A 13,978-nucleotide genomic window follows, 5' to 3' on the forward strand; every position below is an offset into this window, starting at 1 on the left:
CTCTTCATGACTCTTTTGTGGGTTTTCTTGACAAAGACACTGGAGTGGTTTGCCATTTCATTCTTCAGCTCATTTTACAGATGAAGAAACTGAGGCAAACTGGGTTAAGTGACTTGTCCAGCTAGTAAGCTGGACACAGCTAGTAAGTGTCTGAGGTCAGATTTGAATTCAGGTCTTCCTGACTCAAGGCCCAGTCTCTATACACTGTGTTAACCTAGCTGCCGGTAAAGACTTCAATGATCTCCTTAGTTGGTAGAGACCTTCCTTTTTAAACCACATTTGGTTATTTGATTTTTTTTGCATGTGCAATTTGCGTTTTATATTGCAAGTGACTGAAGCTCTTATGCTATATTGTACAGTATATAATAATTTAAATTTATGTGCTATCCTTCTCCTATGTAAGTTCTATGAAGGCAGAAATTGTATCTCATGTAAACCTTGTGTCGCTCCCCAGCATTTGGCATAATGCTCTCTGTGTATAGGAAGTCCTTAACAAATATTTGCTGAATGAACATGCAGGAATTTTCCACTTTGAAACTTAACAAAAATAATTGTTAATCAACGTAGAAGCTTGACATAAGTGGAATTTCAGTGTACATGTCATTTCCACATTTATTTCTGTAATTATCCTGCCATCAGATATTTTTATAATCTGATTTTGTCCTTATGATGTCTCAGAGAGTTTTGTGTCATCATGAGTAGCTGAAGCAAGGTTCCTGCTTTCCTTGGATAAAAGGCATGGCTTTTACCCTTCTAAGTCCTACAGCCTCTGGCTCCCTTTATGGAAATATTGTTTATACATGAAGCATTGATGGGTTGTTATTGTTGTCATTTTGGTCACAGTCAGGGCTAAATTAGATGTTTCCTTAATTCAGTGCCTAGGGTTGTTGTGTTCATGTGGGTTCCTTTGCAGAACCCTGGGGGAGTAGCTGTGTTTTGAGAAGGATAAAGTAGTGAACTGCTCAGAATCCTGCCTCCAGCATCATGGGCGCCCTCAGTTCCAGAATCTCATTATTTGACTGAGTTTCCTTCAAGCCCTGTGTGTGATAGGCTTGGTGATTATTAGGCCTATTAAAGAGCAGTATCATTACCCCCAGGAAAGCTAAGTGGCACAGTGGATAGAGTGCAGGGCTGGAGTCAGGAGGACTCATCTTCCTTATAGCTTTAGATACTCAGCTGCGTGACTCTGGGAAAGTCATTTAACACTGTTGCCTTAGTTTCTTCATCTGCAAAATGAGGTGGACAAGGAAATGCCAAACTGGTCCACTATCTTTGCCAAGAAAACCCCAAATGGGGTCACTAAGAATTGAACACGATTAAAAAAATTGACTGAATGAGGTGAACGATCGTTTTCTCCAAAGGGATATTGCAGCTCCTGGTGCCTCTGCTAGCATGGGAGTTTCTCAGATTGCACAGGAGAAGTTTTACAGAAGGGAAGTTCTTTGGGGATAGAACTTGTGGTGGACCTGACTTTGCCGCTGAGTCATTATGGAACAAATACCACCCCGGCTCTTTTTTAGGAATCACAGCTGCCGTAGTTATTGCTGACCACATTAGGGGACCGTTGCCAAGCACTCTAGTTCAGTGTTGTTACAGCCCAGAATTATCCCTCGATTCATAGAAATATCCTAAAAATGGAACGAAATCAGCTCATGGATGCATCTTGAAATAAACGATTCAATTGATGGCCATGTCTAAATAACCCGGCTGGTGCAGTGGACAGAGCGCTGGGCCTGGAGTCAAGAAGACCTGAGTTCAAATCTGGCCTCAGACACTTACTAGCTGTGTGACCTTGGGCGAGTCGCTTAACCCTGCTTGCCTCAGTTTCCCCATCTGTAAAATGACCTGGAGAAGGAAAAGACAAACCACTCCAGTAGCTTTTCCAAGAAAGCCCCAAATGGGGTCACAAAGAGTTGGACTCAACAGAGTCTCAATAACGGCAACATGAATATATGACCTTAGGCAAGTCACTTTTTTTTCTTTCTGGGCTTCAGTTTCCTTGCTCTAAGAATGAAGGAGGGGGGCCAACATGGTGAGGGGAATAAGCACTGAATCTGGGGGTCAAAGGATCTCCATCTTCAAACCCTGTGGGTGACCCTAAGGAAATACCTCTGGGCCTCATTTGTTTCCTTACCTGTAAAATGAGGAAGTTAGACTTCACGACTTCTAAGACTCCTCCTTCAAGCTCTAAACCTCTGATCACAGGACAGCTGGAGCAGAGAAGAAGAGTAAACAGCCCCTGGCACAGAGTAAGCGCCATGTATCTGTTAGGTTGTGATGTCACACTTCACAGTTTACCCAAATTCTTGATTACAAGTCTCTGCATCTTTCTTTCTTCATTTAGATCGTATTCTCCTCGAGGGCAAGAACTTTATCATCTTTAAATTCACAGCTTGGGATAGGTTGCGTTCATAACAGAACGTATTAAATGTGACTCAGTAGCTGCCCTCTCTTGGGGCTCTGCAAGTATTCTTCCGTCTGAAGAAGCTGGTCAGAGAGTCATGGCCTTCCTGTGTCCCCGGGGCAAGTTTAGAATACAAGAATGTAGAAGGTAAGCTTCTTGAGGGCAGAGATTTTCTTGTTTTTATTTTGTACATTCTAGGCACCTTGCCCAATTTTTGTTGTTGTTGGGTTATTTTAGTTGTGTCTGACTCTTTGTGACCCCTTTCTTGGCAAAGCTACTGGAGTGGTTTGTCATTTTTCCTTCTCCAGCTCATTTTACAGAGGAGGAAACTGAGGCAAACAGGGTTAAGTGACTGGCTCAGGGTCACGCAGCTAGTAAGTGTCTGAGGTCAGATTTGAACTCAAGTCTTCTGGACTCCAGGCCCAGCACTCTATCCAGTGGCTTCCAATGTCCTATCTAGGCTCTAAATCCTATAATTTTATCAATTCAATTCAATTTAATTCAATGAATAAGAATCTGCTATGTTCCAGGCACTGTGCTAAGTGCTGAGTGCTAAGACTGGGGAAAGATGATAGCACACAAAAGGAAGCTGAAAAGTCGAGAGGGTAGCCACTACGGGGTACCTGGAACAGGTGCATGGTGTTCCCTGGAGCTGAAGTCAAATAGAGGTGCTGATGGAAAATGGAGTCACCTGGAAGGCTGTGAACTCTCCATAAAAGAAAGCTTTAGGAGGAGTTGAATGCTCCATCAACTAGCCTCGGGGAGATGGGGAAGAGATTGTGAATGGATCTATAAAAGAAAAAAAAATCACTGATCATAAAAAATTAAAATGCATGCCAACTGGTAGTTTTCTGTACATGAAGGACAGTAAATGGTCATTATAACTTTCTTTGAGATCGTTTTGTTTATTAACAGCTTTACAAGATGTAGAGTCCCCTGAAGTGGATCTGATCATGATTCGTAGATGAATATTTTGGGCAACTACAGGCAGGATGTTCTCCCTAGAACATCCCTAGATGTTCCTGGTTTTGGAATTCTCTTCTTGTCCTGGGCTTGGGAGAAGAGAAGTGAGTGGGTAAATCCTAGTTTGGGGGAAATTAGAGAATAGAACTGATCTCATCTTTTTAAGTTGGCCCAGCTTAATGGGACATTTTACAATCCTATTTTATTTGCGACAGTTCCTATGTAGCATAAATATTGCCATTGAGTTTTTATCTCATTGTGCTTGTACATTAAGATTGTGTAGGTACCAAGCACTCTTTAGGAACCTATAAAATAAATACATCTGAGAGAATAAGGGGAGAATTAAAAAGAAATCATTACTACTGAATACCCTCCCTCCCAAATTTACCCACCTATATAGAATAGCATTATGGTGTTCTGGAATGTTACTTATATGGAAAAATTTTTCAACATTTCTTGCTCAGCTTTACTGATTTTCTTTCTGAGATGGGGTGGGAAAGGGATATGGGGTGGAAATTTAGATTACGTTAAAACAATGATTTTTTAATTAATAAAAAAATTAATAAAAAATTAATGATTTTTTAAAAAGAAGTAGTTTTCATGGAACACCAGAGTTAGAAGGGATCTTAGAGAACATGCAATTGAACTGCCTCATTTTATGGAAGAGGAAGCCGAGCTCTTTTGCATGGGGACAGGCAAAGTCTCTCCCAAAGATAATCTTTCTCTGGTAAGTTCTTCCAAAATTATACATCATGAAGAATAAAAGAATTTTAAAACATATATCCAATAAACACATATATGTATGCATGTATAATAAATACCTACATATACATATAAATATAATACACCCATATACATATATACAGACATGCATATAAATGCACACATACTACATGTACACATGCATGCATACATGCATATATAGTGCATATATGTATGTGTGTATATGTGTGTATATGTATGTATGTATGTATGTATGTATATATAAATGAGCTTTCCATGACACTTGACACTTTGGTGTAGCACACTCTCTCTTTTCCATTTCCTGACTACTTAGACCTGGGTACATGGAAAGAAGGATCAAAGAGAGCCCTGTGACATGCCATGCTTTGGGCACAATAGTATTCCTCAAGCTACAATGGAGGCCACAAGAAGAGTGTGATGTGTGTCTTTGCAGCAGTCATATATACATTCCATGTCAGGGTGAACTCAGTGGCCCCTGAATTCCCCAGGCAACCTGACTGGTACAAGAGGGCCCCAGAGCTTTAATCAGCTTGTCATAAATTTGCCTTCCCTCAGCAAATTTACACGGCTGTTCCTCTATGCTCTGTGGTCTCACGGCAAATTTACGGCACACTGATTACAGGTTTTGTTTGCCTCCAAGCAGATAGAAGCCAAAGTGATTAAATGGAATCGAAATCAAGGAAAGCACAATGCCAAATGCAGCCTCCATGAAACCCTACCAGATTGAAAATCAGAATGGGAACATTACTGATATCAAGTTTCCTGATAAAATTACACTTGTGAAGTGCAACTGAAGACTTCTGGGATGAATGAAAATGGAAATTATGTGGGTTTTTCTCCTCTTCATTAAACAATCCTTTCCTTGGATTCCTGTCATAGCCTAATTATTGATTTCCTTGCCGCAAATGAAAAACAGAAGTAATGCAAGGAAGAGGAGAAGATAATCAATAAAAATAGAGGCAAAACAAAGGAGCAAGAGGGGAAATAAACAGAGAGAAATCTTATACCACAAACACCAAGAGTTGAAACCTTAGGAACGTTTTTGTGATAACTTAGAAGGGTACTGGACTGGAGACAGCTTCACTTGGGTAACTTATATAAATACGAAGCCTACTGAAAAGTAATTTTAATACTAGGACTGGGTTTTTATCTTAGTCATGAATAAACTTGAGGCTTTAAATGCCACTGCTATTTCTAGACAGTGGGATTCACCTGCCATGGCGTGGTGGTGTATGCATGAAAAAAATTCAAAGTCCTTATTCCTTAATTCTAAATTATGTATACATATTCAAATACATGTTTACAAACACGTGCTGTACATGTGTGCATACTATCTATATAGAAATATACATCTTTAAATAGAAATCATGCATATGTGTATGTATATGCATGTGTTGATATGCACATATGTCTGTATAGAGCTATTTACATTCATATATGTATGCGTGTTCACCTGTAATACATATACAAACATGCACACAAGTATATATATGAATCTATCCATATGTATATACAGAAGTGCATGTGTATGTGTGTATTGTATTATATAAATGTGTATATATACATGTATAAACATGCATATACATGTCTATATGCATACTTGTAGAATGCAGGTTTGTGTCTAAATGGAAATACACACACTTGCGCGTGCCCGCACGTGTGTGTGTGTGCGTGTATTTATGTGTTTGCCTGTATATACATAAAGGACTCCAGAAAGCCCAGGGAAGGAAACCTTTTGGGAGCCCTTTCTGTTCTTGCTTCATTTATTTTCATCATGGCAGTGTTAATGGCAGAATTTTTCTTGTTTTCATTAAATCAACCTTGGATATACTTGGTATTCAAGTTCTAACCAATCATCAGGGTCACTATGACTTCTGGCAGGATGGCAGAGTAAGAAGATACCATATTCTGTCCTAAATACCCCAAGCCCCTAGTAGCTTAGAACAAAAAGCAGGTTAAATAGAGTAACTTAATTTATAAGAGGAAGAACATTTCTCAACAATGTAAGGCCTTACAAAAAACAAAGAAACAAAAAACAGTATAGAACACTACAATCCAAGCCTTCCCACAATCTGTGTTCATCATTTGCTGCTCCTAGTACCATTATCCAGATAGACCCACATTTTGAGCTTTGGATGTGGTGGCTTCTGTTCTCTTCCCTTCAAGCCTCCTTTCAGCTTTGACTTAACCTGACCACACCCCTGCTATTCACTCTGCTTTGACAACTGCACTTTGAACTTGTCCTCAGCTGGGACAATAGAGAAAGCAGGAGTATGTGGAGTGGGAGTGGATATCCACTGGTTCAAAGTCAGTGGGAGGGGAAGGGATTTCTATACCAAGGAAATGTAGAGTATAAACTCAGCTGACATCAACTCACCTTATAATTTCTTTCTTTTTAAAAAATTTCTTTTTGAATTTTTATTTTCAGTTGTAAATTCTTTACTTCCCTCTACTCTATTCTTCACCAATTGAGAAGGAAAGAACTGATACTATACATATGAAGTCAGTGAAAGATCCTTCCATTGAATAAGCCTCAGGTGGGGCCAACAAAGGGCAGCCTGATAAGAGGCAGGCCCACACTCTTTCACTAACTAGGTGTGAGGCCCCAGTCCCACACCCTTTTTCTAGTTAAGCTGATGTGGGTGTGAAGCCCTCAGGGCCCTAGGGGAAGTTGCTAAGACCAGAGCATGTGCACTGAGTTCTAGTCAATCAGATGCTGGATAGGAGTTATAAAAAGAGAGCCCAGAACTGAGAACAGTAGAACTGAGAACAGCAGAACAGCAAACTGAGAGTGGCAGAATTCAGGGGCAAACATCAAGAAGACATTGAGGCAGCAGTCGCTGAGGGAGAGCTAGTGTTGGAAGAGGCTGCAAAGTAGAGAGTGAAGAACAAGAGAGAGTTGCAGAGATCAAAGAGCAGAATCTGCAGAGAGCCGCAGGAATCGGAATTCAACCCAAGGAAAAGGAGCAGGAATTCGGAGTCTGCAGAGCTGCAGAGAGAGTGCTGAGCAGAGTTAGGATCCATGAGTGATTATTTACAGGGAGGCCCTAGCAGGGGGAAAGGTTACAGGATGACTTGGCTCCTTGCTATAATACTGTGTCATAATTTCCTTGTTGCTAAATTGAGGTGGGCTTATTGGCTTTGGAATATTATTACTACTATATGGAATTGGGATTACTGGTCCTGGGATTGGATTTTCTCGTGTCTAAATAAACGTTCTACTTCCTTTGACTTTTACCTAGAGAATTTCTTATACTTTGAGATTCCACCATTTAGGCATGTTCATGGTCATCCTGGAGGTCATGAATCTTGCCCTACTGATGTAAGGATTTAGCTCAAGGCAACTAATTAGCATATTTAGTCATATAATAACAAAGGACACAAAATTTTATCGATAATCCACATAGTCTCTAACAAAATTTAGTGCCATGCTACATAGAGCTACAACAAAATAAAAAAGCTTATACTATATTTGAAAAAATAATAGAATATATGGTAGATAATAATTTAACCAACAATACATTGGTTCAATCTGAATTTTGGGTTCAAATTCAAACCCTACTGTCTTTATTCTTCCTTGATACTTTAAGGATTTTACATTGAATACAAATAACATTTTGGTATGATTGGAGAATGTTTCTGAGATGAATAACTGTTTAATGTGTTTTACTGGAGCTGTATACCGTCACAGTTTCTATGCCCATCACATGATGAATATAATGTTTTACTATGACTTTCTCTTTGATTTTAAAGCCAAACTGAGTTTTCTTCAAGAGGAATGACAATGAGTGTAGGCCTACGTAGACTTACAGCCTAGTTAAACTGTCTCCTTAGAAGATGTCATGTTTTATATGAATTATTCTTGAAATTAATATGTAAAAAAAACCTTTTAAGTAGTGAACAGTTTTCCATCTAGACAGTGGATAAACTAGAGTTCTCACAATACTTAGATTTATTTTCTATATTGTAGTATATGACTAAGGTATGAATATGGAATTGAGTCAAAGGCCCAAGGCTGGTAAGCATTATGGTTGATGAGATTTTCATGTTACAGAAATTGTAAAAAATTCTTAATAGTATTTGCATAACATGAACTAAGAATATGATTTTTCATAGACTGTTTTATGAAAAATATGTGACAATTTCTTGTTAAAAATAAGAGGGTATTTCTACATAGTGTTTGGGATGTAAGGCATTTAAGGCTTCTACAATTTAGTTCTTCATTATATTGTTCATTGTTTTTTCATATGTGTAAATGATTTCTCTTCAAGGAGACTGTAAACTCCTGGGGGGTAGGAGTTAAGGTCATACCTCCATATCTCCTATAGTATAAGCATAACTTTGCTTACATAGAAAGTGGTTAATTAATACTCATTGACTATTTCATTTCTTGGATCTCTCAAATCTTGAATGAAAAGTGTTTCAATCTTTGAAATAAATTTGTCAATATTCTGCTTTGCCTGACAAAAGGGATCTTGAGGACTGTCAGGTGACCCTGAATCCTAAGGTCAGACTCTAGAAGTGTATGTTTCTGCATCTAAAACAAACTTTCTTCTTTTTGAAAAAGGAAAAAGTGTGGGAAATTATATGTCATTATCCTGTTACCCAAATCTGTTACTATTTGTTAGTAATTGTACTTGGATAAAAAAATTTTTTTACTTTGCTTTCAATCAGTCAAGTCAATCAATCCTTATCAATAAACATAAGTGCTTACTATATGCCTAGCATTATGGTATGTAGTGAGGATACAAAAGGAGGCAAAAAAGTCTCTGCCTCAAGCAGCTCGACAACAAACAAAATTTTTTTAAAAAGTTCTTCAAGAGTACAGTCAACAGTCAATTAACACTTATTTGGCTTTTACTATATGCAAAGTACTAGGAACATAATGCAGGCAAGAAGAAAAATAGTTCCTGCTCTTACACACTTGGATTCTAACAGTGGAAATAAAACTCATAAAAGAGAGCTGTAAAGCAGAAAGGGGCATATGGAGGTACGGGGACCTTAGCAGGGGCATGATGAAAAGTCTGGAGAATGAAAGATGTCTGATCTTTCTTCAAAATAAAGGTTCTGGGAGGAACTCATCAATGGGGGAAGAAGGCAGCAGGGAGAAGGAAGCAAAGTAGATAATCTGAGTCAGAAGGCCCTGTTACTGTGAGTAAATATTTTTCATTGACTGTCTGGTTCATTGCTTTGAATTTTGTGCAATAATTATTTTTGCTAATCTTGCTAATTAGGCTAATCTTGTCCATATAAACATGTAACTCCATAAAGGAGAATTGCTATTTTGAGTCATGGACAACATATTTTCATGAGTAGAAGAATATTGATAGTTTTAGCATTATTAGCGCTACATTGGGTCATCATTTGTTAAATAACCAAAACTTCATCAGCTTTTTTGGAAAGATCCTTAAATTAAGCGTTCCTAACATTAGGAGGAACCAAAGGGATTTGGAAGACTGAAAAAACCATTTTCCTTGTGATTAAAACACTGAAGAAATTAGAAAATCATCAAAATTACAGAAAAAGGAAAGTTCTTCCTTTTCTAAAAGGGTTCAGTAAGTTTTGACTATTAGTGATATATGTGGGCGTCTAATTTAACACTGAACTTTCACACCCATATGTCATTCACTTAACACCCCAAAAATACATGTTGGAAGCCAACTGGAATAAAAACTCCTGTCAAAAGATTGAGCAATATGATGATAAACCTGCTCCAGGGAGACATTAGCTTTCAGCAAGATTTTCTGATGGTGCCTCTTTAAATTAAAACTTTATTGAATTTCTTTTGCTATAGCTTGCAAACTTGGATCAGAGATCTTGAAGGGAAACTGAGTCAGTGTTGTAGTTAATTTTTGATGTTCTCTATACCTATGTCTTCACACTAAGCTGGATCAAGTCTTTGAAGATTGACCTAAGGAACAATGGATGGGTCAAGCAGATGGTCCAATTTGGATAGTGACACTATCATCCTTTTCATAATGGTTCCAATAGTCATGGATTCTTAAATATGCCTTCAATCAGTCACTAAGTATTGCCGATTCTACCCTCACAGCACTTCTCTACTTCCACAGGGATTCTACTTCGTAGAAGAAGAAGGTTCGTAGAACCCTCATTGACTGTCACCTGGACTTTTTCAATAGCCTGCTTGTTGGTCTCCTTCCTTCAGTCTCTTGCTTCTCTAATCCAGCCTTTACACAGTTGTTGATGTAACATGCAAAAACTGATCCCAAAGGGTGCCATATTGACACAGGTAAGCATAGTTCTGAACATGTCATGCCCCTTTTTGATAAGCTCCAGTGGTTCCCTATTACCTCCTGCATCAAATGCAATCTCTTCTGGTTGTCATTAAAACCTCTGCACCGCCTGGCGCTACTATCTAAACATATTATACATTTCTCCCCTTAGTGCAGTCTCTGATCCAGCCAAATTGACTTTGTCTTTCAAGATCTCTTGGGCTCATTATGGCTATGAGCTTTTTTCAGGGGCTGGGCCTCATCTTTGAGACTAAAGCCTTGTCTAACTTAGAGACAATTCAATTAACCTTCCCCTTCCCCTTTATATACACATAAATATGCCCATCCTTTAAAAAAGGGGAGCAGACTTCCAGGGGTGTAGGCAAGATGGTGGCTGGAAAGCAGGGACTTGTGTGAGCTCCCTACCACGTCCCTCCAAAAACCTATAAAAATGGCTCTGAACAAATTCTAGAACTGCAGAACCCACAAAATAGCAGAGGGAAGCAGGGATCCAGCCCAGGACAGCCTGGATGGTCACTGGATGAGATCTATCACAAACAGAGTGGAGGGGAGCGAAGCTCAGTATGGGAGGCAGCAGGAGCAGCTGCAGGGGACAGAGGTTACAGTTCAGCCACCGCCCCAGGGGCAGTGGGAGAGGTGCAGCTACAGAACTACAGCTGCAGTTACTTCCTGCCCCAGCCCCACGTGGTGGGAGGAATTAAGTGGTGGATCAGAGCAGGAGTGAAGAGCCTGCTGAAGATTTGCCTCAGGTCCAGGTTGGTGGTTCTTGAGGAAGGAGGAGTGCTGGGGTGGCAGAGCTGACTATATAGAAATAGCTCTGAAATCAATGTCGCATCCCCTCAAGCTTGGAACAAAGTACTCTTTACTCCACAAGCAGTCATACCCCGACGAAAAACTCAAGGGTCAAGTAAGTTGGCTGGGAACATGGCCAGGCAGCAAAAACACACCCAGATTCAGTCTCAGACTTTGGAATCTTTCTTTGTTGACAAAGAAGGCCAAAACAGATGGCCTGAAGAAGTCAACAAAGTGCAAGAGCCTACACCAAAAGCCTCCAAGAAAAACATGAACTGGTCTCAGGCCATGGAAGAGCTCAAAAAGGATTTGGAAAAGCAAGTTAGAGAAGTAGAGGAAAAATTGGGACGAGAAATGAGAATGATGCAAGAAAACCAGGAAAAACAAGTCAATGACTTGCTAAAGGAGACCCAAAAAAATACTGAAAAAAATATTGAAGAAAACAACACTTTAAAAAATAGACTAACTAAAATGGCAAGAGAGCTCCAAAAAGCCAATGAAGAGAAGAATGCCTTGAAAGGCAGAATCAGCCAAATGGAAAAGGAGGTCCAAAAGACCACTGAAGAAAATACTACCTTAAAAATGAGATTGGAGCAAGTGGAAGCTAGTGACTTTATGAGAAATCAAGATATTATAAAACAGAAACAAAGGAATGAAAAAATGCAAGACAATGTGAAATATCTCATTGGAAAAACCACTGACCTAGAAAATAGATCCAGGAGAGATAATTTAAAAATTATTGGACTACCTGAAAGCCATGATCAAAAAAAGAGCCTAGATATCATCTTTCAAGAAATTATCAAGGAGAATTGCCCTGATATTCTAGAGCCAGAGGGTAAAGTAGAAATTCAAAGAATCCACAGATTTCCTCCTCAAATAGATCCCCAAAAGAAAACTCCTAGGAACAGTCACCAAATTCCAGAGCTCCCAGATCAAGGAGAAAATACTGCAAGTAGCCAGAAAGAAACAATTTGAATATTGTGGAAAAACAATCAGGATAACACAGGATGTGGCAGCTTCCACATTAAGGGACTGAAGGGCTTGGAATACTATATTCCGGAGGTCAATGGAGCTAGGATTAAAACTAAGAATCACTTATCCAGCAAAACTGAGTATCATGCTCCAAGGCAAAATATGGATTTTCAATAAAATAGAGGACTTTGAAACTTTCTCAGTGAAAAGACCAGAGCTGAATAGAAAATCTGACTTTCAAACACAAGAATCAAGAGAAGCATGAAAAGGTAAACAAGAAAGAGAAATCGTAAGGGACTTACTAAAGTTGAACTGTTTTGTTTACGTTCCTACATAGAAAGATGATGTGTATGATTCATGAGACCTTAACATCATAGTAGCTGAAAGGAATATGCATATGTATATATATATATATGTGTATACATATATATACGTGTGTGTGTCTATGTATGTATATATGTAGGTATATATATGTATGTATATATATATATATATATGTATATATATATATATACACACAAAGGGCACAGGGTGAGTTGAATATGAAGGGATGATATCTAAAAAAATAAAATAAAATAAATTAATCCTAGTTCACTGACTGACTCTTAGTAGGTAACTATTTGTTTTGATCTTTTGTGATAGTCTGAACTTCTTGGGAAATATATATTTATAATAAATTAATTTATAGACAGTAACATAGGCTTATGACAGGCAAACTGAGTAGCAAACAAAGCTGACTGTCTATAGAGGGAGAAAAAGGGAAGTGATGTGATGCAGTGGAAAAGGCATGGGATTAGGTGCCAAGATTTGATGTAACAGAATCTCCGGGTTAGAAGAGACATAGGAAATATTCTAGATCAGTGTTGTCAAATATAAATAGAAACTGATCCCTAAGGGTGCCATATTGACACAGAAAACCATAATTTAACATTTTCTGTTTTGTATTGTTTTTAAATATATTTTGTTAAGTATTTCCCAATTACATCTTAAATTGGTTTGGGCATCACTCAGAAGATTTGCCCATGCTCCCTGTGGTTGCCTACTTTGGTCTAGACTCTCCTCTAATCAATTCTTGAGGACAATTTGGTGTTGAGTTTTTAGGTGCTCCAGTCATGTGAATTATTAACATTGCCATCCTTGATAAATCATCACCTCTACCACTCACTAGCTGTGTCCACTTGGACAACTTCTATGGGTCTCAGTCTCCTAATCTGTAAAGTGGGGTATGTGGATTAAAATACATCTAATGCTCCACCTGCATCTAACATCCTAGGAGAGTTCCATAGTGGATGTTGTGCTGGATTTGGAGTCAGGAAGACGTGAATATAAATTCCACCTGGGACTCTTACCAGCCATGCGGAGCACATCACTTCAACTCTCCCAGGCTCAGTTTCTTCATCTGTAAAAGGGGAATTGTTGTGAGGAGCAAATGAGAGAATGTTAAAGTGCTTTGTAAAACTTAAAGTCCCATTGTCACCATGCCCTGTTGTTGTTAATGTCTTTGGAATCATTATCAGGATGATAAATGGATCCTGGGGTGTATAGGGTGTTCCTAGAGGACTAGAACTTCTGGTGTGAACACTTGCTAAGCCCTTTTCAGGGCTGCTTATCATCCTTTGGTCTCCACTTGTTACCCGGCTCTCACCTGTGGTTCTGAGAAGCTGTAGTGTGCCCAGCAGCCACATCCCAATAAAATAATTTTGACTGGCAGGCTAAAACAAGTGGAAGGTAACCAACAGGCCTCAAAGCCATTGGCGAGTTGGGGCGGGGAGGGTGTCTACCCGAAGCATGTTAAGACTTCCCCTGGTGGAACGGGCAGATGAGAACAATTTGTTTCAAAGCGGGTGCT

Source organism: Trichosurus vulpecula, chromosome 2 (assembly GCF_011100635.1).
Source record: "Trichosurus vulpecula isolate mTriVul1 chromosome 2, mTriVul1.pri, whole genome shotgun sequence".
Classification (NCBI taxonomy): domain Eukaryota; kingdom Metazoa; phylum Chordata; class Mammalia; order Diprotodontia; family Phalangeridae; genus Trichosurus; species Trichosurus vulpecula.